Source organism: Amblyomma maculatum, chromosome 3, assembly GCF_055883805.1.
Source record: "Amblyomma maculatum isolate TAMU_Amacu chromosome 3, ASM5588380v1, whole genome shotgun sequence".
In the NCBI taxonomy this organism is placed as follows: Eukaryota; Metazoa; Arthropoda; class Arachnida; order Ixodida; family Ixodidae; genus Amblyomma; species Amblyomma maculatum.
In genome coordinates, this window is record NC_139346.1 from 133,977,663 (window position 1) to 134,004,214 (window position 26,552).

Sequence of the window (26,552 nt, forward strand, 5' to 3'; positions counted from 1 at the left end):
GTGGCAGATTGATGTTTTTTGTCGTCCGATTTTCATTGTACTCGACGATGATGCTCATTACAGAGTTGAAGACATCACTCTGAAAAATGACGAATTGTGTTAAGAAGCATCAGCAGAAAAGACAACTGAGTAGCTTTCTGGGAATACTAAATGTATATGCGCGAGCTAACTCCTCGTATCCCTCATTAGCACATTAGAGAGGGTCGCTAGTCGGATACAAGCATGCCCCACAATTGTATGCTCCAATTACACCTAAACATCCTTATTCCTTCGTCGTTAATCCTTTTTGAACTGCTAGGGTGATATTCCAAGCTATAGCAGATAAAACGGGATTAGCCAGCGGTCAATTAGATAACCCGGGTATCGTGAATATCGCTTGACGACAGGGGCTCTTGACTATTTTTATGGCGCCCAACTTCACAATTCACAACTCGGCGAACAGACAAGCGGACGGCCAGAACTAAATCTGTATAGTATTTAGTATAAGTGCATACTTCAAGGTCAACTCCGGTGGTTTTTCCATCATTCTGCGTTTTAGGCTGAATTACATTCTTCGGTACGTCCTGACTCGAACACAAAAAACCGTTTATCGAAATTCCAGTTAGAAGTATTTTTAAAAAGAAAAAAACTGCAAATCAAAACCGAAACTGCTTTCACGGCCAGAAACGACGTCCCGGGTGCCGAAATGGTGACGTCCCACTCAGTATTAGAGAAACACGCGTACGTGCGTTGGATGGTGAAAATAAAGTATGGAAATCATGAAGCATTGCATAAAATGTCTGAGGTAGTTCAATATAAGCCTCACAATTTCACAATCATGCGGGAAGTGGACAGTAACGCCGGCATACTGTTTGTGACGTCAGAAACTCAGTGTTGCCGGCAGAAATAGTCTCAATTTAAGCCATGAAAACAGCATATTTTAAAGTCGTGTTGCGCGCGAACGGATTATCGTACGGCGCCCAAATTTTGTAGAATGCGTCAGGACGGAGAGGAGTGTCTACATTAAAATTTTTATTAGAATATTAGAATGTCAAAAAACCCCCGAAGTTGCCCTTAAGGAGGTCAGATTCCAATATTTACCTCTGTTAGACGCTTCAAAGCAGCGACGATAGAATTCCACCTTGTGCCTTTAGGTGGAATTAAGTCTTTTCCGCACATGCCCTTTAGGCGTTCTGTCCAAAAGTTGGACCTCCAGAAGATATTCACTGCCGCGTTTACGCGAGAAAGCAGCGCTTGGGCTTTTTCGTCAACCCGAAGAGAGCTGTTGACGACCAGCTGAAGTGTGTGTGCAGCACACCTCAGCCGATGGAACTCCCTCTCCAATGGCACTGTATCTACTTCATCATCGGTGTCTTCTGTCTCGTCACCCTCGATGGGGTCCACTTCCCCATCGTCCGGCTCTGTCGCATTCGACGTCCAGTCTTCAGTGAAGTTTCCTCGCATGTTAAATGCCCTAGTCATATTAGCGGCATTATCTTCCCCGTTGCCCGGCTGTGTCGCATTCGACGTCCAGTCTCACATGCCTTGTTCTTCGCCTCAATTGAACCGCTATTTGTCCGCGTGCCCTGTTATGTGAGTGCACGCCAAAAGCCGCAAGTGGTGAAACGTATTCGGAGTCTTACGCTACGATATCCCTCATACTGAGTGGCTTTGAGATGTCGATAAGCCTATAAATCTACTATATTGCCTAATGAGAGGAAATTCATTGCTTTTGGAGCTCTCTCGTCTTGATATTCTCTGCAATGAGAACCAGTTTCTCTACAGTCGAAGGCAGAAGTGAGGCTCTGCGTGCTCTCTGCAGAACCCCTGCAGTTGAAAACAGCCTCTCAATCAGCAGAGCCCCTGCAGTTGAAAACAGCCTCTCAACAGCTCCTAATGACGACGGCGCTCCATAGCGAATGCGAGCAATTTTTGCTAGAGAGGGGTAGATGCTCTCATGCTGCTTCCAGAATCGCAGCACATTTTCTGCTGTCTCGGAACTGGATAAGTAGGACTCGAGTTCGGAAGGGTCCTCCTCTTAGCCGGGTACAACAGGTCCAAAACTGAATATGGATCTTCTGTGCCATTAATGCTTCTTTCTTCCAGTGGCTCAGTGCGGTCAGATGCTGATGGTTCCAGTTGACTGCACCCATCTGTATGCACCTGTGAAATTAAAACCTTCGTCGAAATGTACGCCTACTCCATTCAAAATTATCTAGTCGATAACATCATTATTCACCACTTAGTGAGTGCTAAGACATCAAAGGTGCCTCGAGCACCGGACAGAATGACAATCGGCTATGTCTCATAGGCGTATATTGAGGCAGGTGCATGTTAGCGAATGTGTGCGAGTCATTGCTTAAGTGCAGGGCTTGCATGCACCTTCTAGGTAGAATATGTGATTGTGCAGGAATGCTGATTGCGCAGTAAAATCATGCTGATAGAAGAATTTCTATATAGCTGAAGGTAAAGTAATTCACGCAAAGAGATTCAGCAGACGTCACCTGAAACGAAAATTGCTTCAACTGTTAAGTGAAGTGCACGGCATACCTTCGTCTGCTTTTCGACGAGTCTTTTCATCGCCTCGAGTGCCTCCTGCGCTGTTGGTTCCTTCAGGCCCGGGGCAAAGGCTGGGTTGAAGACCTGCAATTTTTGCCGGGGGTGAAGGAGGCTGGCTGAGATGAACAAGTCATCTTCAAGAACCTCTTGCAGACGTTCATTCATCTTGTCGAGGAGCGCTCGCTTCAGTTTGGAGAAACTGAAACCAGGGATGAGAAGAGCCAAGAAAGGCTTATCTTGTCCTTCCCTGCACACATCAAAGACGTGCACCACACGATTTATGCGAGTAGACGCTGGCGCGGCCCCATTAGTGTACCGGAATGTTCCTTATATCGCAAAATGAAAGTGGTCTCCGCAGTAACTGAGGCAGTAAAACTTGAGCATCTCTTCCTCCCAGCGCTCTGCCGAAAGCAAAATATCTCATTAAATATTCTCTCATCATACCTTAAAAGCATACCGATCATTTGCGACAGGTTTTACTCAAATATTAAGGGTAAAATCAATGACGAAAATTGATTGGCTTTCTTTAAAATATCCGAAACCATGAAATCGATTAGTGTATATTTGCCGACACGTGCGGAAAAAAGGGCAAGCTACACAGCCACCCACTAGGTGGAGCATGAAGATAAATTCTTTCTTATACACGTTTTCAATCATTGCCCTTTGGGCGCCGCTATATTGCTGGCCGAACTGCATTTTGCACTTCGCACCAGCACAACTGAAGCCGGGGCGAAAGCAGTTTTTCTGCCTGAGGATAGAACTAATGCCTGGTCCATTTAAAACCGAAATCTGCAACAGGCAGTGCTGCCCCAAAAACAAAAAACAAAAAACATATCGACAATTACGTTATTTCTTTTGAGTGCAGCTTATCAGCTGTGTCATCTTTTCGATAGATTGAGGCAAAGAATTCGAGCAAGCCGTGTATGTACAATTACAAACAACTTTTAGGCAGGCAGTTCGCAGTGGCGAACGGCGGCGGCTATGCGTTTCGGCTCTGATGGTGCGCATAACGAGATCCGCCGCCACCGAGCCGGAGCTCTGACTGCCGTTGCACAGGGATGGCATTGGAGGAGGAGCGATGAGAACAATTAAGTCATCGGGAGGTCGCAGGAGGCAGCGCGTGGACCCATAAGAACGTTGCGCGGGGAAGAGATACACCGACTGATTCATGCCGCTGCCGCCGCTGCCGCCGCAGCCGCCGCTAGCGAGTCGAGTCTACGTGACTTCGGATGAACCCACTGAATACCGTCGCCACCACGCAGGAAGAGGAGGGGGGGGGGGGTACCTGCACCGGCGAACGGTGTCACAGAAGCGCGCGATGCACCGAAGCTGGTTGACTCTAAGCTGGTTATGAGAACAACGCCGACGGGGGCGACGACGCGAAACGCAGGAACGGGCGCCAAATAGCTGCACTATAAAAAAAAATTCTAAGCTCTATTCATTCACGCTTTGAATGAAGACACTTCACACAATGTATATATATGATGGCGCTTGGCAGCGGAACATAAAGACGGGGTATCAATTCTGGCCGCAGCGGTAGCATTTCGATGCCAAATGCATGAGTCCTCCACTACAATGTCTATCATAGCCTCAGATGCTTTGGAAGATGTTAGAACCCATGGTCGAACCAAAGCAGTTCTGTAAAACTGTAAAACAAAAACTTCGTCAAACAAGTTGCAAAATATTCACAAAAAAAGAAATAATGTTCTCTATGCACTCACTCGACAGCAGGGCAGCTCCTCATTTGAGTGTAGCAGGTGCTCAGGCATAGATGCAGCTCTGAAGACGTTACCTTATTGGCTTGCAGTCGGTCAGTGGCGTCCGCAAGAGGCCTGAGTAGGCTCAAAAGGGCCTGAAGTCGGCTCCGGCTAAACTTCCGGTGTGGCAGATTGATGTTTTTTGTCGTCCGATTTTCATTGTACTCGACGATGATGCTCATTACAGAGTTGAAGACGTCACTCTGAAAAATGACGAATTGTGTTAAGAAGCATTAGCAGAAAAGACAACTGAGTAGTTTTCTGGGAATACTAAATGTATATGCGCAAGCTAACTCCTCGTATCCCTCATTAGCACATTAGAGAGGGTCGCTAGTCGGATACAAGCATGTCCCTCAAAGTATGTTCTAATTACATTTACACATCCTTATTCCTTCGTCGTTAATTATTTTCGAACTGCTAGGGTGATATTCCAGGCTATAGCAGATAAAACGGGATTAGCCAGCGGTCAATTAGATAACCCGGGTATCGTGAAAATCGCTTGACGATATGGGCTCTTGACTATTTTTATGGCGCCCGACTTCACAATTCACAACTCAGCGAACTGCATACTTAAGGTGGTCAGATTCCAACATTTACCTCTGTTAGACGCTTGAAAGCAGCGACGATGGAATTCCACCTTGTGCCTTTAGGTGGAATTAAGTCTTTTCCGCACATGCCCTTTAGGCGTGCTGTCCAAAAGTTGGACCTCCGGAAAATATTCACTGCCGCATTTACGCGAGAAAGCAGCGCTTCGGCTTTTTCGTCAACCCGAAGAGAGCTGTTGACGAACAGCTGAAGTGTGTGTGCAGCACACCGTAGCCGATGGAACTCACTCTCCAGGCGCACTGTATCTACATCCTCATCGGTGTCTTCTGTCTCGTCGTCCTCGATGGGGTCCACTTCCCCGTCGTCCGGCTCTGTCGCATTCGACGTCCAGTCTTCAGTGAAGTTTCCTCGCATGTTAAATGCCCTAGTCATATTAGCGGCATTATCTTCCCCGTCGTCCGGCTCTGTCGCATTCGACGTCCAGTCTTCAGTGAAGTTTCCTCGCATGTTAAATGCCCTAGTCATATTAGCGGCATTATCTTCCCCGTCGTCCGGCTCTGTCGCATTCGACGTCCAGTCTTCAGTGAAGTTTCCTCGCATGTTAAATGCCCTAGTCATATTAGCGGCATTATCTTCCCCGTCGTCCGGCTCTGTCGCATTCGACGTCCAGTCTTCAGTGAAGTTTCCTCGCATATTAAATGCCCTAGTCATATTAGCGGCATTATCTTCCCCGTCGTCCGGCTCTGTCGCATTCGACGTCCAGTCTTCAGTGAAGTTTCCTCGCATATTAAATGCCCTAGTCATATTAGCGGCATTATCTTCCCCGTCGTCCGGCTCTGTCGCATTCGACGTCCAGTCTTCAGTGAAATTTCCTCGCATGTTAAATGCCCTAGTCCTATTAGCGGCATTGTCGCAAACTACTGAGCCAACCTGGCTGGCTTTTATGCCGCGCGAGGAGAGTTCCTCAGGGAACGTGTCCCATATATTTTGGCCTGTGTGCCGGTCTTCAATGTGCCGGAACGACAACGTATGCATACACAGTTTCCATTTGTGCACGAACTGCACTTTTATGCCCATCACCGACTCGCGTTGTCGGCTCGACCACAAGTCGACAATAAAATGTAGCGTGCCTGGAGGAGCAGTGAGGAGCTGTTCCTGGAGTGCGGGCAATGCAATCGTTTTTGCTAGCTCATCTAGCTGTCTTCTGATTGTTCTTGGGGATGGCAAGCTGAGCTCCGGCTTCAAGAATTCTGCAAGGAGCTTGAAACCATGGCCCCTGGTCACATTTAGTGGGATCTCATTTAACGCCACCATTTCGGTGACGTATCTGTTAAATGTTTGCTGCATGCTGTCAGATTGCGGCAGCTTCTCTTTCTGTTGTTTTTCTCTGAACATTGCCACTGAAGTGTCTAAAGTCCTTTGACGTTTCGCCTGCTGATGACGGAACTCATCTTCGTGCATTAGCTGAAAAAAGAAAGAAATTGTTTTGCATCCATATGCATCCGCCACGGACACGATTCACAAATTTGCCTTCAAATTCGATCAAAGACTTAGCATACAGCGAGGGTGAACATTTACTCTCAAACGGCCCCCATCATGCCAGTTGTGCCGACTGAATTTCGTGATGACGCGGTTGCTCCAATGAAGTCATTTAGTCGTCTTTCATCTGGAACTCACCGAGATGCCCCTTTCTGGGATAAACCCCAAGTAATAATATCGGTCGACGTAGTTGATTGCGGTGTGGGTACATTTTGACAAGAAATGTAGCTTAACAAGTTGCAGAGTTGGAGGATGTATCTTAACTGGCATCTTTACTAAATGTAAGGCGTGGCTTTATTTCTACAAGGCTTGAGAACTGAAGAAGGCGAAACAGCAGTCACCAATAAACGAGAGCTGACAAGCGCGCGAGCTAGGCGGAGACCACGCGGCTCGAGCTCAAGCCCGCCCTTTCTTCACGGTATGATCACTCTTTTCTGGAATAAGCCAAACTACACAGTGGTCACAGGAACCAGGGTTAACAAGATAGCAGAATCACATGAAATTGATCTTTCTCTGAATATCTATCTTATTTTTACGAAAAGGACGTTGCACCATACATAGATGAAAACGAAGGTGCAATGTAATTTTACTCTTGCGACATAGAATAAGAGCTTCGTGTTTTCAACGATAATCCAAAGGGAATTCTCGGAAGTAAAAAATAAACACCGTTGTTTCGCTAATTTCTGCATAGATGGCTGCAAAACGCATACCCGGTATAAAGCAGCTGCTGTACAAAAAGGTTGTGGGGCGTAACATCCTAAAGCGACTAAGGCTATGAAAGAGGCCAGTTACCAGCTGGTCCTGCTATCACAATTAATCCAAAAGGAAGTGTTACACGAGCGATATGTAGGGTATATATAGGCGGTAGAAATGGTAAGTAATGAATACTATAAAAATGCCTAAATTTATACATATTATAGAACTGGGATAACAGCAATTAGTTCGAAACAAAAAAATAAACCCCCATCCCTCCTATTGCATGTAATTCAAAAAAAAAAGTTATCAGTATGAAATATGCGGTTATACTGGGCACCTCTCTGGGTTCCACGTCATGTCGGTATTGCAGGAAACAAGCTCGCCACTGCATAGCAGAAACCGCAGCCTTCAATGATGCGTGCGAAACGAAAATCCCTATTGACATTAAAAAATCAATTACACATATGCTGACGTCCATTTGGCAGCTCATATTAAACCGCCTGCAAGATAATTAACTGTATTTAGTCGGACCAACTATAAAAAAATGAAAGGAATGCCATTACAAAAATCGGTTTTATGAAGCGATACACTCACGATTACGAATTCGGCACACACATCTTACACACTGCTTGCTTTTAGGAACACAACCACTTCAATGCGAGCACTACGATGGCACACTTTGTGGTCCATGTTCTCATTACGTGTCCATTTCATGAAGTACATCGTCGCGCTCATTTTTGAAAATGTTGAATATCATATAGCATTTCATCCTTCACTTCTAACAAGGGATGACCCTATTGTACCATTCGAAGACGTCGTGCACTATTTACATAATATAAGAATTTTAATGAGTATATAGTTTTAATCCTTTCATTTTAGGATAGCTAATTGCAAAGGGTTACCTGGCACCTGAGCGGGACCGCGTCGTAACCAAGCACGGTAGGAGGAGACTCCTCGCCCTCTTGCTCGTGCCAAAGCCCTTACTAGCTCACATTCAAATTTTATATTTCGATTCCAGCCGTTTACACTGCAATTTAGTGCCGGTTTTGACACACAGCGAATAGTTCTTGCACATCATTGTGCACATTACATATTCAAATGTCCTGGCGCTCTCGCCTTGGCCACGCTTGCGCCAATAAACTCGTAATTACCAACCAATCAGCCAAACAATTTGATGGCTGTTTCTGAGCACTCCATCATGCGCGCTGCCAGAATGGCTCGGCCAGAAATCTCTAAGTTGCTCATTAGCCGGTCTGGAGGGTTTCCTGTATCGAGTCCATGAATAACTTCACAGGCAGGAGTTGGAGGCGCAATGACATTGCTGTGATCTTGTTCTTAAACTTGACGAGGGGAACGTGTCATAGCAATAACATGATCTGTCGGGCTAGTTGGTAACGATCCATATGTATCAGCAGCGCGAACACAATCAGAGGAAAAGAAGAATGTTTTTAATAAAACGCGCCCTTCTTCTCTGTTTTTTCCATTGTTACCTTCCGTCATTGCCCGCCCCCAACCCTGTTTTTCCATTCTTGTTTACACATGCCCGTAGTGCGTCATTTCACGAAAAGGTTTGTCTGCGTGTTTTTCATGATGCTCCTCGTGTAATCTTTTGATGTCCCGGACACGTGTGTTTTTTATCTGTTCACTCGTGCGCCCTGACGGTCACGTCGCCGTGATAATTCCCCCTGGTGGGTGTTTTCTCGGTGTGCATATAAGTGCGGGTTTCAGTTTCCTCTAATAAAGTTGCAAGTTCAGCGCTCTGTCCTTCTTATTCTTCTTTTCCTCTGATTGTGTTCGCGCTGCTGATACATATGTGTCATAGCAGCCACTTTCTCTGCTGTTGAATGACGCGGATTCTTTGCTACGGCAATATGGTATTGCGTGCCTTGATATTGATGGAGTGTTCTTGAGTCTTCAGGTACGCTAGGTGGGCTTCTTGGCTGATGGCAACAGATCTGATGAAGCTTCAGCTCGTAGAGGTCGAGGTCATTCTGCGGTCTGAGGACAGTTTTTGGAACTCTGTCGGCGGTGGCATTCCCAATGATCCGGTTGCCAAATTTGTGTTCTGAGGATTTTTAATCTTCGCCAATAGCACCTTCGCAAGGTCGTGTAGGTTTTTCTCACGGTAGAGTTGCGGTGTTGCGATTACGCTGTCGTCGTCCATGGACAACGTTCGCAGCAGACGAGTCAGCGGTGGCTTGTAGGATGGTCTGCGAGTCTGCGGTGGCGGTTGTTGCCGATGTCTCAGTAGGTCCGTTTAGGGGCGGCAGGTCGAAGTATGTGGTCTCGGAGTAGTCTGATGCACGTCCATCTGGAGTACGCGCCGGTTCTCTTGGCGGGCAACAGCACGCGCACTGATCGCAGCCTACTGCCACCTTGTTGCCTATTCAAAAAAGACCGCCGCTTCGGAATCACCCGGCATTGTAAACGACTGGCCGATGACCGCTGCTGGCAGTTAGTGTGAAGGCACACGAGGTGAGCAAAACGTACCTCTCCCCTTTTTGCATGCACTTCTTCCCCCTTGTGTGATTTATTTCACCCCGCACGTGGTCGAGGTGCTACCTTGCTGTGGTGGTTGCTTTGAGTGTTACTGTACGTAAGTGATCAAGGTCAATGAAGTCTCTAGTTAAACATAGCTGAACTAAAGTCCGACCCAGAACTCTCGAGGCGGTTCGAACATACACCAGTGCGAAGAGTGCATATTTTTGGAAATAGGATGGATACCCTACTAGCGAAATACTGTACGAGCTTTCTGCGAGGGAATATGTGCGTGGTTATCGACCCGCACGATGCGAAGACTTAGGTGACTCGTACATGTGAGGACCTACATTACTCATGCAATGCGAGGACATATGCGACTCATACAATGCGAGTACTTATGTGGCTCATTCAATGCGAGCACTTATATGATTCATTCAATGGAAGGACATGACTCGCAGTGTACGAGACACTTTACGGTTGCAAATGCTCACATTTCTACCAATATCCTAGCTCGAGGCCATGCATTGGGCTTATATTGTGTTCTTGTCACCTGATTCTACAATTAGATGCACTTAAAAATAAAATGCAGCACATTAGCATAGAAGTTGCATTGAAATGCAGTTCAATAGCTCATTGTGCATGCATACAATAAGGACGTGTGAGGCAGAACAATCTGCTCTTACTGTGATGTTTATGTTGTCAGTAGCACAGGCTAAGCAGCACAGTTCTTCTGAACACGAGTTCTGCATCACTTTTGGGGCACATGTGTGTTGCGGCACAGCGATGTGCAGGAATTCTGTTCGTAGGGTGTTTCGAAACATGCTTGTAACCAGACATATATTTGGTCATCTTGAGTGCCTTTATTGCCTCATGCCATGTCCCGCAGCAAGAGTGCCACGTGCTGGTTGAAACATTTCAGCTGTTCCTGTTCTGTCTGGCTGGGATGTGGATTCTGGCACACATATTCATTATAATCATCTGAAAAAACAGTGAAGACAAAGAAATTGCTTTTAAAGTTTGCTTTCGGAATTTTTTGACTGCATTTAGAAAACCATTCTCGGTGCACAAAATTGATACACAAGTTAGATGAGTTAAGGATATAGACTGCTTTGGAGGACCAGGGATGCAAAGGAGGACGGGGGAGGTTTTGGCAATAATAAGGCAGGTACCGCCGGAAATATTTATTTTGCTGTCTTTTTCTCGGTGTAATGATAGCACCCTCAATTCCCCCCCCCCCCCCCGCCCAGATTTTAAAAAAACAAAACATGCGACCATTATGCGCATTAATATGGTATTTCATCATCACACTGCACATCAATTAAATATTGTCCAGCCCCTTGCTAGTACTGCAAATTTTTCAGGCTTCTTTTATTTTGAATGCTGGAATGCAATCCCGATCAAAGCTGAGGTCATTACATGTCAACCTTTATTCATATATGCTCTAACTCATTTTATCAGAAGGCAGTGAGTTGTATTTTTCTTTATGAATATGTTGGCTCACCCTATATGTAATACCCACAGACAGTTGATTTAAAGTGAATGAAGTGCAAGATTAAGTAATTTATACCATGGGGAACCCTTCTTCAGAAATGCTAATCGCATGTTGGCTCAGTTCAGAAGATGCCAGTATTATTTGTGCATATATTGCATGAAGGTTTGTCTGCCTAATACAGTCACAAGGTGGAAATTATTTTCACAAGTTACCATCAAATTCAACACCAGCAATGCGTCCTGCTTATCACCAACGATGCATGATGTAGATCACCAAAATATTTAATTAGAAAAATCCTACTTGATCTGTGCACATATATATTTTAAGTAGAATTACTAGGTTAAAAGTGCTAGTCACACTGTGCGACTCGAAAAAAGTAATGTAGCTCCCCTAAGCCTCTGAAGCACTCTCAGGACCACTCCAGCATGCCACTCCCTGGGGTGTCTTACCTACTGCGAGCTGCTTAGGAATTGCAGTACTACCTCTCTTGTTTTCAGGCATGCAGGATGTCGATGGCTTCACTGAAAAGCATATTTGGTGTGCTCAGTCATAGGAACTAATATTGGCTACTACGATATATTTTTGAAGCCAAGTAGGCAATCATACTTAATAAACCGAAATTGGAGCTGATATTCACTGCTTCACAAAAAATTCAAATCCTGCATTAGAAATTTTTTTATGCTCGGTATATTAGTATGCTGAACAGAAACTAAACATGCAACAAATTAGTGGTTTTAAATATTGCTTTTCATTGGCATAAAATAATTAATAAAAGTACTCCATGCATCTATGCCCTCTTTAGTTTTTGCACTATTCCATCGGACATTAAGGGAATACATGCCGTTGTAAAATCATCTGCCAAAACTTCAATCCTCATACGGACCATACAATGCTTAATTTTCATTCAGTAATAGTGAGCTAATGTGCAGGATACAGCATAATGAGTGCACTCACACTACACTGAATTCAGTTTCAGTGAAGTCAGTGCTGGCTTGGCTATGGCATTGTCCTTTTACTTGGCTTGGCATGGTCGGCCAGTCACTTTCCGTTTTTTTAGCACATTAGGCTTCCAAAGGCATCTCATCACCTGGCGCGTGAACATGCTGTCTATTCTAGACGTCAGGGCCCACTGCCACCTCTTCTCTGTAATGAAATGGTTGACCTTCAGGTGGACCTAAGGGCTTCCAAAGGCACCTCATCACCTGGCGCGTGAACATGCTGTCTGTTCTAGACGTCAGGGCCCACTGCCACCTCTTCTCTGTAATGAAATGGTTGACCTTCAGGTGGACCTAAGGGCTTCCAAAGGCACCTCATCACCTGGCGCGGGAACATGCTGTCTGTTCTAGACGTCAGGGCCCACTGCCACCTCTTCTCTGTAATGAAATGGTTGACCTTCAGGTGGACCTAAGGGCTTTCAAAGGCACCTCATCACCTGGCGCGTGAACATGCTGTCTATTCTAGACGTCAGGGCCCACTGCCACCTCTTCTCTGTAATGAAATGGTTGACCTTCAGGTGGACCTAAGGGCTTCCAAAGGCACCTCATCACCTGGCGCGTGAACATGCTGTCTGTTCTAGACGTCAGGGCCCACTGCCACCTCTTCTCTGTAATGAAATGATTGACCTTCAGGTGGACCTAAGGGGAGGAATCGATAAGAGCACACTAATTTTACACACACACGCTGTATCTCAAGTGTGCCGTCAGTCAGGACAATAAATTACTTTTCATATTTTCTTTGCAATGATACACCATGAGCATTCATGCATGGACCATTAGGCCTCATTCTCATAGCCGGCTTTTCCCTCCTCCGTCGCCTCCGTCGCGCCGGCGTTCGACGGAGGAGGGACATTCAGCTGTTGTCTCAGCTGCAGATAAACCATGTTGTAATTTTTTACAGAGATAGGACAATTAATGAAATAAGCTTGGGTTTAGTCAGCAAAATTAACTACATGTTATGCAAGTGGCAGCTCACCTCCTTTCCCCCTTTAAACTTCCGAAGGGCAATTACATAACACACTCACTCAATCTACTGTAGAGGAGGTCCTGCGATTTGTGGTATCGCTGCACCTCTTCAAGGGGCTGCGTTCGCTGGCCCACAACTTCTCCTGCAGTGCTATATTTTTTTAAGCTATACGCAGCCGCTTAGCTCAGCTGGCACTAACTCCTCGTCGTCGTCACTGCCACTAGATCGCTTTTTGTGACTGCAAAATGAAAAGAACATGTTATAATACCTGTATACATTTCGGTCGAGCTCCATGGGCATTAAAATTATGTTATACCTCAAAGCAGTAGTTTCAAATTTTGAAATTGAACGATAAACAATTAAAAAAAATTCATCTGCACAATTCCCCCAGCCATTTTGTATATATCGAAGCTAATAAAAGTCTGGATCGGAACAGGATGAATTTTTTACGCTCACTAGCTAATTGCACATACCCCACAAGAATCGAAATCCACTTAGTATATGTGCACAGAGGAAGAGGGGACGGAAGAACGAGGAAAGCAACTGGCTACAGTGAACCACGCCGCCGAGAGGAGCGAAAATGAGACGGCGGAGAAAGTTTGAGGGGGAGGGGGGGGGTGTTCATCGGCCTTTAGAGCTCTCCACCCCCCTTCCCCTACCCACCTAGCTTCTTTCTCTCCTTATTTTTTTTGGTCACTCGCAGGAGCGGTCACGAGAGCGTCACTTCGCTAATGCGTGCAGAGGTCACAATCTGTTCTTTCTAGGACCAATCCAATACAATGATTATGGGTGCTAAAACAATATATATGTGTCAGTAATCTCCACATATGACTTTTACGTGAAAACGACAGTGACGCGCGGTGCATTGCGGCAGCAACTCGATAACGGCAAAAGTCGTCTGCTATGCTGCGCTAGGCATTACTGTTTTGCTGTTTTAGCTGCCGCTTTTAATATTGGAGTAGTTCGCATGCAAAATGCACTCTTGCGCGGCTTTTATGCTAAGATGAACACTTGTTTTGGTTGAAAAGCGGCAATGCATTTCGCTCTTTGCGAAAATTATAGCAGGTGAATTCAGCCCAATCCTCGAAATATTAATTGCGTGTGGAGGTCATAAAAATGCGCATTTTACAGTTATGCATACCCTTCAGTTTGATGTGTCGGCCTTCACTGACGAAATTAGATAGTTGCTATAATTGGACTTTCCAACTTGGCAGCTAACGATTTACCTTTCACATTCGTGCATTTCAAATGGAAGTATAAATGCATCCTGCAGAATTGAATTCCCAATTTATCACTGGATTTTTTTAAATAGCGACGACGAACAACACAGAGCTAGTGAACTTATCGGGTTCTCGTGGAAATGTATTTGATGCCAACTGATCTGCTCAGTTAATAGTCAGCCTTATGTCGATCGCTATCTTAATGTGACCTTTCGCTCGGGTATTTGCTCGCTTCTGCATGGCTGGTAATTAGGTTGGTTGAAACTCTAGCAGCCTCCATCTCTACGTGCTGTAATCTGTTTTGGAGTTATTTATATTAAGCAGATAATTTCGCGAAAATTATGTTCTGGTTGAAAATGGTATATGCTCGCTATCATGGTGCAAATCAATGGGGTATATATCGGGTGTCCCTGATAACGTGGACCAAGGTTTTAAAAAATATGGTTTCCCGTAGGACAGTGACACAAATCAGGGGATAGCCCCAATCTCATTCTTCTGCGGTTTGATCGTAAGGCTAGCCTCGCGTACCCTGTTAAACAGCCTGTGGAAAGTCCGAATGTGTTCTTCCCAGGAGTAGGTCGCTGCGAGAACATTGCCAATGTAAGGGACAACATTGTCTATATCCTGCAACAGAATGCGCATGAGAGCTGTAAAGATCCGATACCGTGTTAATGCCGAAGGGATAATGACCGATTGGATTGAGAATGCTGTTTTCAGTCGCGAATCTTCCTCTAGCGGTACTTGCCTTTAGCCAGATCAAGTTGTGAAAAATACACCTCAGCTCCCACCTCGGTAAATATTAGATCAGTTCTTGGAATGGGCTCTGCTTTGAACACAGAAACATTATTGATACGTCTAGTCGATGCAAGTGTGATAGGTGGTAACTTTCTTCTTGATCAAAACGAGAGGATAATTGTAGCAAGATTTTGAACGCTGAATGATCCCTAAATTGAATATCTGATCTATCTCTTTTTCAACCACATCCTTCATGGCAAAAGGCAACGGGTATTACGTGGTATTCACGACTTCCGCAGTGGCGAGCCTAAATTGGCATTCCATGACATAGTCTTTCCAGGAATCTCAGAAATGAGGTCTTGAAACATTTCAAGTAAACTCCGAAAATCTGCTTCTCGTCACCGAGCTCGGTTGCCAAGTAAAAGAAGTGCTTGCCCTGAGGCTTGCCCGACCTCTCTCGCCGAGCAAGCAACTGACTTCGGGCTGGAGTTGGAGATTGACCATGGCCTAACGTCGGCCGGCATTCGGCAAAAACCGAGGCCGGACTCCTTGGCCCGACCTGGCCGACCACTTGCCGCACGGTTGCCGATCAGCTGCCAACGTCTCTGAATGATCGGCCTACTATCGCCCCGTACTTTCTAGTCAACGTTAAGACATGCGGGCCGCACGTGGGCCGACTGCTCTTGGACGACTTTTAGTAGCCGGCAAAGGATTGAAAGCACTAGCAATCCGTTCGGTATTGCTCACTGCGTCGATACACATGCCATGCATTTGATGATGCTTTCTAGGTACGCATGCATATAACGAGCCAGCAGGCATGCCAAGTAAAGCGGCATCCCTTCTGATACCAAGACTAAAAGCAAATGAGAATTTGACGAAAATTTTATTCCTTGGTTAACATACAACAGCGCTTCTCTGGTGTTTCTTGTTGTTATTATTATTGGAAGTTGCGTGCTGTTACGACCAAGCATCCGCATTTGCGCGCTCTATTGTTCGCCTGTGGGCATGGAAAAGTTTTGTGAATATGTGGTGATGGTCCATTGGCTCTAAGTGAGCCTGTTTCCAGGAATCCTGTTTTGTAAGCATGTTTTGCTTTGTGGACAACCTGCAAATGCCAAATTGGCCCTGTCAAGAGAACGTCTGGAAAAACACAAAGAAACGTCCCCCTGCGGGAAATAGCAGGAAGTGCTTTCTTTTGTTCACCCTTCCAGTCGAGAAGTGCTATCCTCCAGTGATGAATGCCTCCTATCCAAAGGAGACGACAGAGTGACATGTCCGCTGACGTGCAGGACAAGAGAAGAGCATGACTCATACGGCCATTAAGTGATTTCCCGGGAATGCAGGAAAGATTTGCAATTGTCGAAAAGGGACCATGTTGGGAGCCCTATGCGGCGCCACGTGCACTCGGGTTTCTGAGAAGTAAAACCCCCAGAACCAGCCTGTGGTTTCTTTGCTGAAGAATAGAAATGTACCTCCTCTCCTCGCCGTTCCCAAGCTTTTCCCGCCAACAAGTGATCACGCCCAACGAATGAATGCCGGACCAGTCAGTGCTTCAGACCATCAGTGCAGTGATGTGTTCGATTGGATGCCGATACCTGAGGGGCGTGCCCTGGATTTGGTTGGTCAGCATCTTCAGAGAGGGGCTGGACATAGGGGGTTTTTAAGGACGCTGCAGAGCACGAAATGTCGCTCTGGGCCCTGGGTAAACGGCTCATCCAGTCGCTTCTCGCTATGAACTCTTAACGCTTGTCATTTTTGCTGATGTACCCTTCTTTTTCATGTAAATATTCTTGTAAATACGTTTTCTCAAAGTGCCAGTAAACCTGCTTGTACATATTTCACCAACTTCGAAGATTCAATCCTACTTCAACCCCGAGTCTCTGCACGCTACCAAGTGAAGGCCGGGTCGACGTAGCCCCAGCGTCACAACAACTGGTGACCAGCGTTGGGATCTGAATCTACAAGCCACAACATCTGGTGATTGGAGGTGGATCTGAAGCTACAAGCCACAACACCTTGTGATCGAAGGTGGCATCTCAAGCAACAAGCAGGAGCAACAATCGGCCAACAAGAGGGCAGCTCGGAACATCGATCGCATGTGTGGGTGAGTGCTTGGCTTTTCTTCTGATGTGGACCAGGTTCTAGAACAGGGTTAGATTTTAGAACTGGTAAAGAGAGTGTGGAAACGCCTTTAGGTTTGGTAGTTTGCACTGTTGTTTTGGAAGTAGCCGACACTCGGAGCGATCATGGACCTACAAAAGCTGCAGAAACCGGAACTGTTGCAATTGTGTGAGGAATTGGGAATTGATACAAGTGGTTTGGCACGAAAACCTTTGATTATAAAGGCAATCACAGATTTGGGAGCCGATGATGAGGAGCTCAGTGAAGCATGGAACCTCATCGGTCAAAAAAAGGAACAGCTCAGACAGCAGAAGGAGCGGGAAAAAGAGCAGAAAGAGCGGGAAAAAGAGGAAAAGAGGCGTGAGCGTGAACTTGAGAGGGAAAAAGAGGAAAGGGAGCGCGAACGTGAGTGGGAAAAAGAGGAAAAGAAGCGTGAAAGAGAAGAAAAAAAGCTGGACCAAGAAATTGAGCTCCGGAAATTAGAACTAGAGTTGAGCAAGAGGTCGGGCAATTGTCCCCAGCTAGCGGTACCTCTTCTCAACAAGGAGGCAGATTTCAAGATGTCAAAGTACATGCAGCCATATGTGATATCAGGGGATATCGGTCTGTATCTGGCTAACTTTGAGCGAACCTGCGAAAAACTGTCCTTCCAGCGAGACACTTGGTCTCAGAGATTATTGACGGTTCTGCCCTGCGAGGCAGCGGAGGTTGTCGCGCGGCTAAGCAAGGAGGACGCGGACAACTACGAGAAGGTCAAAGCTTGCCTTCTGAGAAAGTATAGGCTTAGCGCCGAGGCGTTCAGACAACGTTTTCGGAAAGCTACTAAGTCCAGGGACGAGAGTTACCCTGAATTCCTGTACAATTTAAGAGTTAATTTGGGCGAGTGGCTAAAGAGCACAGATTCCTACAGTGATAGGGACGCTGTAGTCGAGCAAATTCTTTTGGAGCAGTTTTATAACTGCCTCCCAGAAAAAGAAAGAAATTGGTTACAGGACCGAGGCGAAATTAAGTCGGCAACTGAAGCTGCCGAACTTATTGAGGAGTATGCTTCGCGCCGACAATTCAGCAACCCAGCAGTGGATAGGCCCCGCAATCCCAAGTTCAGTATGAAAAACCGTCAGGAAAGGCACTTTGCTAGAGTTGGAAACGAAGAAATGAAGGTTTCTTCAGGCAAATTCCCTAGAAAGGACGGCAGTGAGAAAAGTGGGGAAGTGACCAACGTGCAGAACACAAAGAATAAGCTTGAGGCTAGGAAGCCGCTCACATGCTTTAGGTGTAATGAGCAGGGTCACATTGCCGTCAACTGCCGGAAAGAAAAGATTGCTTTCTCGTATGTCAGGGACTGCGATGAAAATATGCAGCTTTTAGAACCCTACCTGCATGACCTAGTAGTCAACGGGAAGCCTTGCAAGGTACTGCGCGATTCGGCCGCAACGATGGATGTTGTCCATCCGGCGTATGTATCGCCTTCCGACTATACAGGACAGTGTGCATGGATCCGACAGGTAGTTGAGGAACAGAGTGTGTGCTTGCCGATCGCGAACGTGGTCATCGAGGGCCCTTTCGGCGAATTAACAACCGAGGCTGCCGTTTCAGGAAAGCTTCCTAAGTGCTATCCGTATTTGTTCTCCAACAAATCGGACATGCTGCTGCGAAAGAGGGGCATCCTTTTCGGAGACAGAGTTGTGCAAGCCTTAACACGTTCAAAGGCGCGAGAACTAGCTACACTGCTCATTCCAGAAAAATCCACAGCGGAGGAAACGGCAGTTAAAACAATGGTAAATGCGGAAGATAGCAGGTCAGAAAACTTTGAGAGCGAGGCATCTCAGATAAGTCAACTTGAAAGTGAGCTTGATGAGACGCGGAATGAGGACGCTCTTGAGAGTAACCTCTTGCCGCCAGTGTCTAGTAATCTCACGAGACTTTTAAGTGGAACTCGAGAGGACTTAGCTATGGAGCAAGCCAATGATCCCAAGATACAGGAGATAAGAGAGCGCCACCGCGCCACTAAGACAGCAAACAATATTTCTTTCGAGATGAGAAAGGGAGTGCTGTATCGCTTATTCAAGGATAAGCGCGGAGTAGAGCGGGACCAATTAGTCGTTCCCCAAAAGTATCGCGGAGACTTACTGCGACTTTCCCATGGCAGCTCGTGGTCATGTCACCTTGGAATAAAGAAAACAAAGCAGAGGCTGTTGCAAGAATACTATTGGCCTGGATGTTTTAAGGACACGGAAAATTTTGTACGGTCATGCGACACGTGCCAGCGGGTTGGAAAGGCGCAAGATAAGTGGAAAGCTCCGATGGTGTTAGTACCAATCATTACCGAGCCGTTTCACCGGTTAGTAATAGATGTAGTTGGGCCACTTCCTGTGACAGAGTCAGGGTACCGTTATATCCTCACTATGTTATGCCCAGCCACAAAGTTTCCAGAGGCTGTTCCGCTGCGCGAGGTGACGTCCGAGAGTGTAGTGGATTCGCTGCTGTCAGTGTTTGCACGAGTTGGATTCCCTTCCGAGGTACAAAGTGATCAGGGTAGCGTTTTCACGAGTGTCCTCACCACCTCATTTCTCGAGCGATGCGGCATTAAGGTAGTGCATAGCTCGATCCATCATCCGCAGAGCAACAGCGTAGAAAGATGGCACTCTGTTCTCAAACGAGTCCTGAGGGGACTGTGCTATGAAAACAAGCGCGAATGGGATACCTGCCTGCCTGCAGCGCTTTTCGCTTTGCGGTCAGTGCCGCACGAATCCACTGGATTTAGCCCAGCCGAGTTGGTGTACGGAAGGTCACTGCGCTCACCTTTGCGAATGGTGCGCGAAGCCTGGGAGGGGCGCGGAGAAGACCCAACAGTAGTAGAATTCATTCTGAACCTCTTGAATCGCTTACATAACACTAAGGAACTCGTTGAGGCCAGCATGAAGTCAGCCCAGGCTCGTTCCAAGGTGTACTATGATAAGTCAGCCCGTCAAAGGACGTTTTGTATCGGGGACCAGGTGATGTTGCTGAGAAGTTCAAGGCAGAATAAGCTCGAAGTACAGTGGGAAGGACCGGCTGAAGTCGTTGCAAAGCTTTCTAACACTAACTACGCAGTGAAAATTCCCGGTAGGCGTAAAGAAGTGCGCATTTATCATTGCAATCTTATGAAGCCTTATGTGCAGAGGGAAGCCGTGGTAAATCTAACTTTAAACCTTCCCGAGGAGATGGGGGACAACTTGATTTGCCTCAGCGGAAAAGGAAGCAACGCTCAGGAGCTTCTCAAAAAGACGGAGCAGAGAGGAGAACTAAAGAAATCCCAGCTGTCCGATCTGGGCGAAATAATAACAGAGTTTGAGTCCTGCTTCGTGGACAGGCCAGGCAGGACTGATTTGACTGAGCACGATATTGAGCTGACTTCAGACGTGCCAGTGCGATCAAGGTGCTACCGATTTTCTCCAAGGCAAAGAGAAATTCTGGATAGGGAAGTAACTCGCATGCTGGAATTGGGAGTAATAAAACCCTCGGAAAGCGATTATGCTTCGCCTATGATCTTAGTAGAAGCTCCAGGTAAAGACCCTAGGCCTGTGGTAGACTACCGAAAGCTAAATTCTCTCACCAGGGATCAAGTGTATCCTATTCCGAATATTGAGGAGAGAGTAGAACAGGTCAGTAGAGCGGCATATGTGACTACGCTGGACCTTACTCGAGGATACTGGCAAGTACCGCTCACTGAACGCGCCAGCAGATACGCGGCTTTCGTCACTCCGACGGGCAGCTACCAGCCAACAATGATGAGTTTCGGGCTCAAAAATGCTCCATTTTGTTTTTCCCGACTCATGGATAGGGTTTTAAAGGGGTGTGAAACATTCGCGGTGCCTTATTTAGACGACATTGCGGTTTTTTCCGACTCATGGGCGGACCATATGGTACATCTAAGAGCTGTACTGAGCCTTTTGCGTCAAGCTGGACTAACCGTAAAGGCCGAGAAATGTTGCCTGGCAAGGGCGACCGTGGACTACTTGGGTCACAATGTAGGTCAAGGTTTCAGGAAACCCAGCGAGATTAAGATTTCTGCGGTAGCAGACTACCCGCGGCCGAGCACGAAGACGGAAATTCGAGCATTCCTGGGTCTGACTGGGTACTACAATCACTACATCCCTAACTATTCAGCTTTGGCTAGCCCTCTGACCGACGCTCTCCGCAAGACAGAACCGACAAATGTAGTCTGGGACGAACAAAAGGAAGCCTCCTTCGTAAACCTGAAGGCTGTGCTGATTAGCCGTCCGGTATTGCGAGCTCCAGACTATGGCCGAGAATTCACGGTCCAGTGTGATGCCAGTGATCGAGGGTTAGGTGCTGTTCTCTGCCAGAGAGATGACGACGGTAATGAGCACCCCGTGCTCTACTTGAGCAGAAAACTGAGTTCTAGAGAGAGGGCTTATTGCGCGTCAGAGAAGGAATGCGCTTGCATTGTATGGGCCATTCAAAAATTGCAGTGCTATCTTGGAGGGGCCAAATTCACCGTAGAGACGGACCATTGTCCCCTGGCTTGGCTGCAAACTGCGACATCGAAGAACAGTCGCCTTCTTAGGTGGAGCTTGATTTTACAGCAGTACAATTTTGAAATAAGATACAAAAAGGGGAAGTTAAATGGGAATGCGGACGCGCTTAGCCGCTCTTTCTAAGCGGTCCGAGATGTTCCTCACCATGTATCCAAATTGATAATCAGGTTTTTTTTTTTTTTTTTTTTTTCGTGCGCTTGAATATAGATGACTATGTAAAGCAGCACGTTTGGTTTTCGAGGCATACGTGGGTCCTGAACGTCTTGAGAGTGGGCTTTTCTCGAACAACAATGGCAGTTTTCTTTTGACCTGGTCTCTTCAGACGGGAGCCGAGTGCTTGCTTCGACATGTGGTTGAGTTTCAGATAGCTCAAGCAATTTGGCCTACAACAATCAAGACAACGCGACATGCAACAGCGAGCTTCAAGCGTTCACGTGCAGGCCATTAAGTCGTCTCTTCATGCAGCAGCTGCGGCTGCTGCCCTCCGAGTCTCTTCTGGCGGGGGAGGAGGCTGTTACGACCAAGCATCCGCATTTGCGCGCTCTATTGTTCGCCTGTGGGCATGGAAAAGTTTTGTGAATATGTGGTGATGGTCCATTGGCTCTAAGTGAGCCTGTTTCCAGGAATCCTGTTTTGTAAGCATGTTTTGCTTTGTGGACAACCTGCAAATGCCAAATTGGCCCTGTCAAGAGAACGTCTGGAAAAACACAAAGAAACGTCCCCCTGCGGGAAATAGCAGGAAGTGCTTTCTTTTGTTCACCCTTCCAGTCGAGAAGTGCTATCCTCCAGTGATGAATGCCTCCTATCCAAAGGAGACGACAGAGTGACATGTCCGCTGACGTGCAGGACAAGAGAAGAGCATGACTCATACGGCCATTAAGTGATTTCCCGGGAATGCAGGAAAGATTTGCAATTGTCGAAAAGGGACCATGTTGGGAGCCCTATGCGGCGCCACGTGCACTCGGGTTTCTGAGAAGTAAAACCCCCAGAACCAGCCTGTGGTTTCTTTGCTGAAGAATAGAAATGTACCTCCTCTCCTCGCCGTTCCCAAGCTTTTCCCGCCAACAAGTGATCACGCCCAACGAATGAATGCCGGACCAGTCAGTGCTTCAGACCATCAGTGCAGTGATGTGTTCGATTGGATGCCGATACCTGAGGGGCGTGCCCTGGATTTGGTTGGTCAGCATCTTCAGAGAGGGGCTGGACATAGGGGGTTTTTAAGGACGCTGCAGAGCACGAAATGTCGCTCTGGGCCCTGGGTAAACGGCTCATCCAGTCGCTTCTCGCTATGAACTCTTAACGCTTGTCATTTTTGCTGATGTACCCTTCTTTTTCATGTAAATATTCTTGTAAATACGTTTTCTCAAAGTGCCAGTAAACCTGCTTGTACATATTTCACCAACTTCGAAGATTCAATCCTACTTCAACCCCGAGTCTCTGCACGCTACCAAGTGAAGGCCGGGTCGACGTAGCCCCAGCGTCACAACAGTGCCTATGCTGTCAAATTTCTTCATGTGTTCACCTTGCTACATTTAACTCATATGTTTAAGCAAAACACTGTTTTTAGGGGAAGCACAATATAAGAATTTATTGGGCACATATATGTAATAGGCACGGAGAAATCGATATACAGACGAGGTCCCCATTCCAGACTGTCACGGGGCTCTGGGTAGATCAATACACACCACCAGAAATAAAGAAATATACTTAAGGAGTAAAAACACTGGTTACATTGATACAGGAACATTATATACACTAAGGATGAAGTAAGAGTTTATAAAAAAAAAAGAAATGATAAGGGCAAAAATCACTGCCAAGTAATGTACATTGTGCAAAGAGAAAAATAAAGTGCCGCAAACGCTATCTAAACTTTTATTAAAAAGAAACATGCATGTCCGTACTGGAGAAGGAAGAATATAACAAACACCGCGTTTCATCTATCAATTTTTTTAAATTTTAGTGAGGAATAGTGAGGACCAGTTTTGCCATTGCTTCAGGGTAAGGAGAAGAGGTACCAAATTTTGGTTGCATTTGTTCTTATTGTTACCGATATATAACACATTTCTGTGTATGGATCACGGTGTGGTTTGCTTCTATGACAGATAAATAATTTACAATTGAATTTTGTTCTCTAACTTGTTTCGGCTTTGGTTTCAGCAGCCAAGCGATGGCTGTGGTGTGAAAGTTAAGTGTACGTAACGAGAGGGACGAGAAAACAGCGATACCTAATCTGATGTTTCACTTCTCGTGATTCGTCTTTATGAAACATGTTGGTTTTAGCGTCGCGGCGAATTAAAACGAGAGAGGATGAGATGAATGCTCGTGAGACCTAAATTTGACTTTGACGTCACAGCCATCGCTTGGATGTTGAAACTGAAACCGAAACAGGTGAGAAAAGAAATTAGATTATAAATTATTGAGTGGCCACAAGCAGCCATCTCGCGTTAATCCACTTAGCAGTATCTTACGAATTACATAAAATAAAATACGAACCCAAAAGTTAGGTCTCTATAATACTTCAAGGGATGTCAGCATGGTCAACATTCAGGCTTTGAATGGGTAATGGTGGTTGCCTCCTCTGACTTCTGCCTCACTCCCGGTCTTGGGCTCCAACCAGCCACCATTTGATAATCTCGCCGACGAGCATCATCGATGCTTCGACGAAGCTGCTCTTTACGGTGGCTGTAAAGAAAAAAAAAACGATAAATTGCATTAGCCGTTCTTTAATATAGTATTGTTGCAAACTTAGCCGCATAAAATGTCTTCTACAAAGGCGAGATTGATACTTTGTAAGTTTCAAGGAATTACTGAACGCTTTATTTGGAGGCTATCCTGCTGCGGGAGAGCAGTGGCTAGGATGCCGACTACTGTACCGGATTACTCGGATTCTAACTTGACCGCCGGCGGCTGCGTTTCGATCGTCACCAGCAGGATGGTGACGATTCTGAGACTTTTGTTAGAGGTAATTAAGGTGAAAGTGAATGAATTCATTCATTTTGGCCCACAAACAATTAAATTACAAATGAAAAATGATATACTGCAGCTCTGACTTTACTTCATCCTCCAGAGCGCGTAATCTTTTTGAGCTCCTTTGTTGCTTGCTGGGAAACCCATATTGTGAAAAAAAAAAATAATTACACGCGCATTATGCAGAAAAAAAAACGAAGTTAACAACCGTAGTACACCCAATAAGCGGCAATGTGATATAAACTTTTAAAACATTTGCCTGGCTATTTTTTATTTCAGCTTGCTCGAGTCCATGTACAGTGACATGCGCTTGCGCAGCATGAACAGTGGCACTCGACCACTATATCTGTTTAATGCATATTACACACATCTAAGCTGCACTTTTTTACTTACTCAGATCATTGCTCAGGTTTTCTTAACAACGTTGTTCATCACTTTACATTGCACTCGAAAACCGCGTTATATATGCAAACACTTCTTGCATAATAGATTTACGCGCACGTTTTTAAGAGGAGTACTCAATATTCAGCAACGGATAATCTATGCTCAAACTTAAGAACAGCTAGGCAGCAGTTTTCACTGTGCACCGGCACTTATATACAATCAGACACACAACATTAGAAAGGAATGTAATCTATGAATCATATGACTTACGCTCCACGAGAGTTCCTTCCTGCAGACACCATGGACATCCGTAGTAACCACTGAACTGCTTCATGTTCAACACAGAAGCCCTTGCTGGGGAGTCCACACAGCAGCTGATTACAAACACTCTAGAGCTAACAATCTGATTACCGTGCCCCCACTCAATCTTCCCTATCTGGTTGAATGCATTCACAAGTGCCTTTAAAAACAAATGAACTGGAGGATGAATTTTGGCAAACCAGACGGCTCCAATAAGCACACATTGAAATCGAGTATTGAACTCATTAATCAATAGTTGAATCGGCCACACACTTGATTTGTTGGACGTAAACACAGGCGAACCGTCGGTGTTTATGGAGACTGTCACATCACACCAGCTTGTATTTAGCTGCCGTCTTATACTTTTGTAAAGGCGACCATCAGTTATATCGGAATAAGTTCCATATGTCGCTGAGGAGGCCAATTTTTTCAGAGATTTAAACAGTGCTTCTGAAGATGCTGTAAGTGCGTCATGAATCTGTTTTCGAAGGTCGAATATAAGAAAAAAACTTCCTTTCGCCATGAGCCAATTTGACGTTCTTTTCTGAAGACATCTGCTGCAAGTAAAGTTGCGTAAAATACCTGCTCCACCTCTGAGGCCGAGATATTCATGGCAAGTTGAACAGTAAAAATGAAGCCCGACAGAATTCATTTTCAGCCTCCACATCTTCCTGAACATGTATTTGCTGTAAGGAACAACACTCACGCTAAGTAGAGTGTTAATGAGCTTGAGAAGGCCGTCTACTTGCGACCACGACAAACCCGTGCACGCGGGTTTGGAAGCATTTCTTCGGAGTGTTTTCTGAAGAAGTCTCACATCCTCATCGGCCATGTTCGAATGCGGATTATCGGTGCCAAAAGATGAGTCAGTCTGATTCTCCTCTTCACAGTCGAAAAAAATGTCCGGACCGTCATTAGACGATGTCGTCGGTACCGCTTCAAACTGTACACTTTCGCCGCCATCCGATTGGGCGCTCGGCACATATTCACTGTCGGGACGATGCGGTTCAAGGAAATCATTTGGGTTGTTCGACGAGAGGGTGGACGCATTAGTCTAAATGCTGCTATGTACAGGTTGTCTCAAGCTAATGTGGACCCAGGCTTAGAAAAACAAAAAGGGTTCAAAGCGTTGTTTTGGAATGAATTGAATTTGCTGTTAATGGTTAACTGAGACACCGGCTCTGATTTGGCCTTATTTTTTAATTAGCATTAAGTAATTAACTTAAATCGCTATGAATATTTCCGAAAGGTGCCGAGTGCCCTGAAAGGCCTA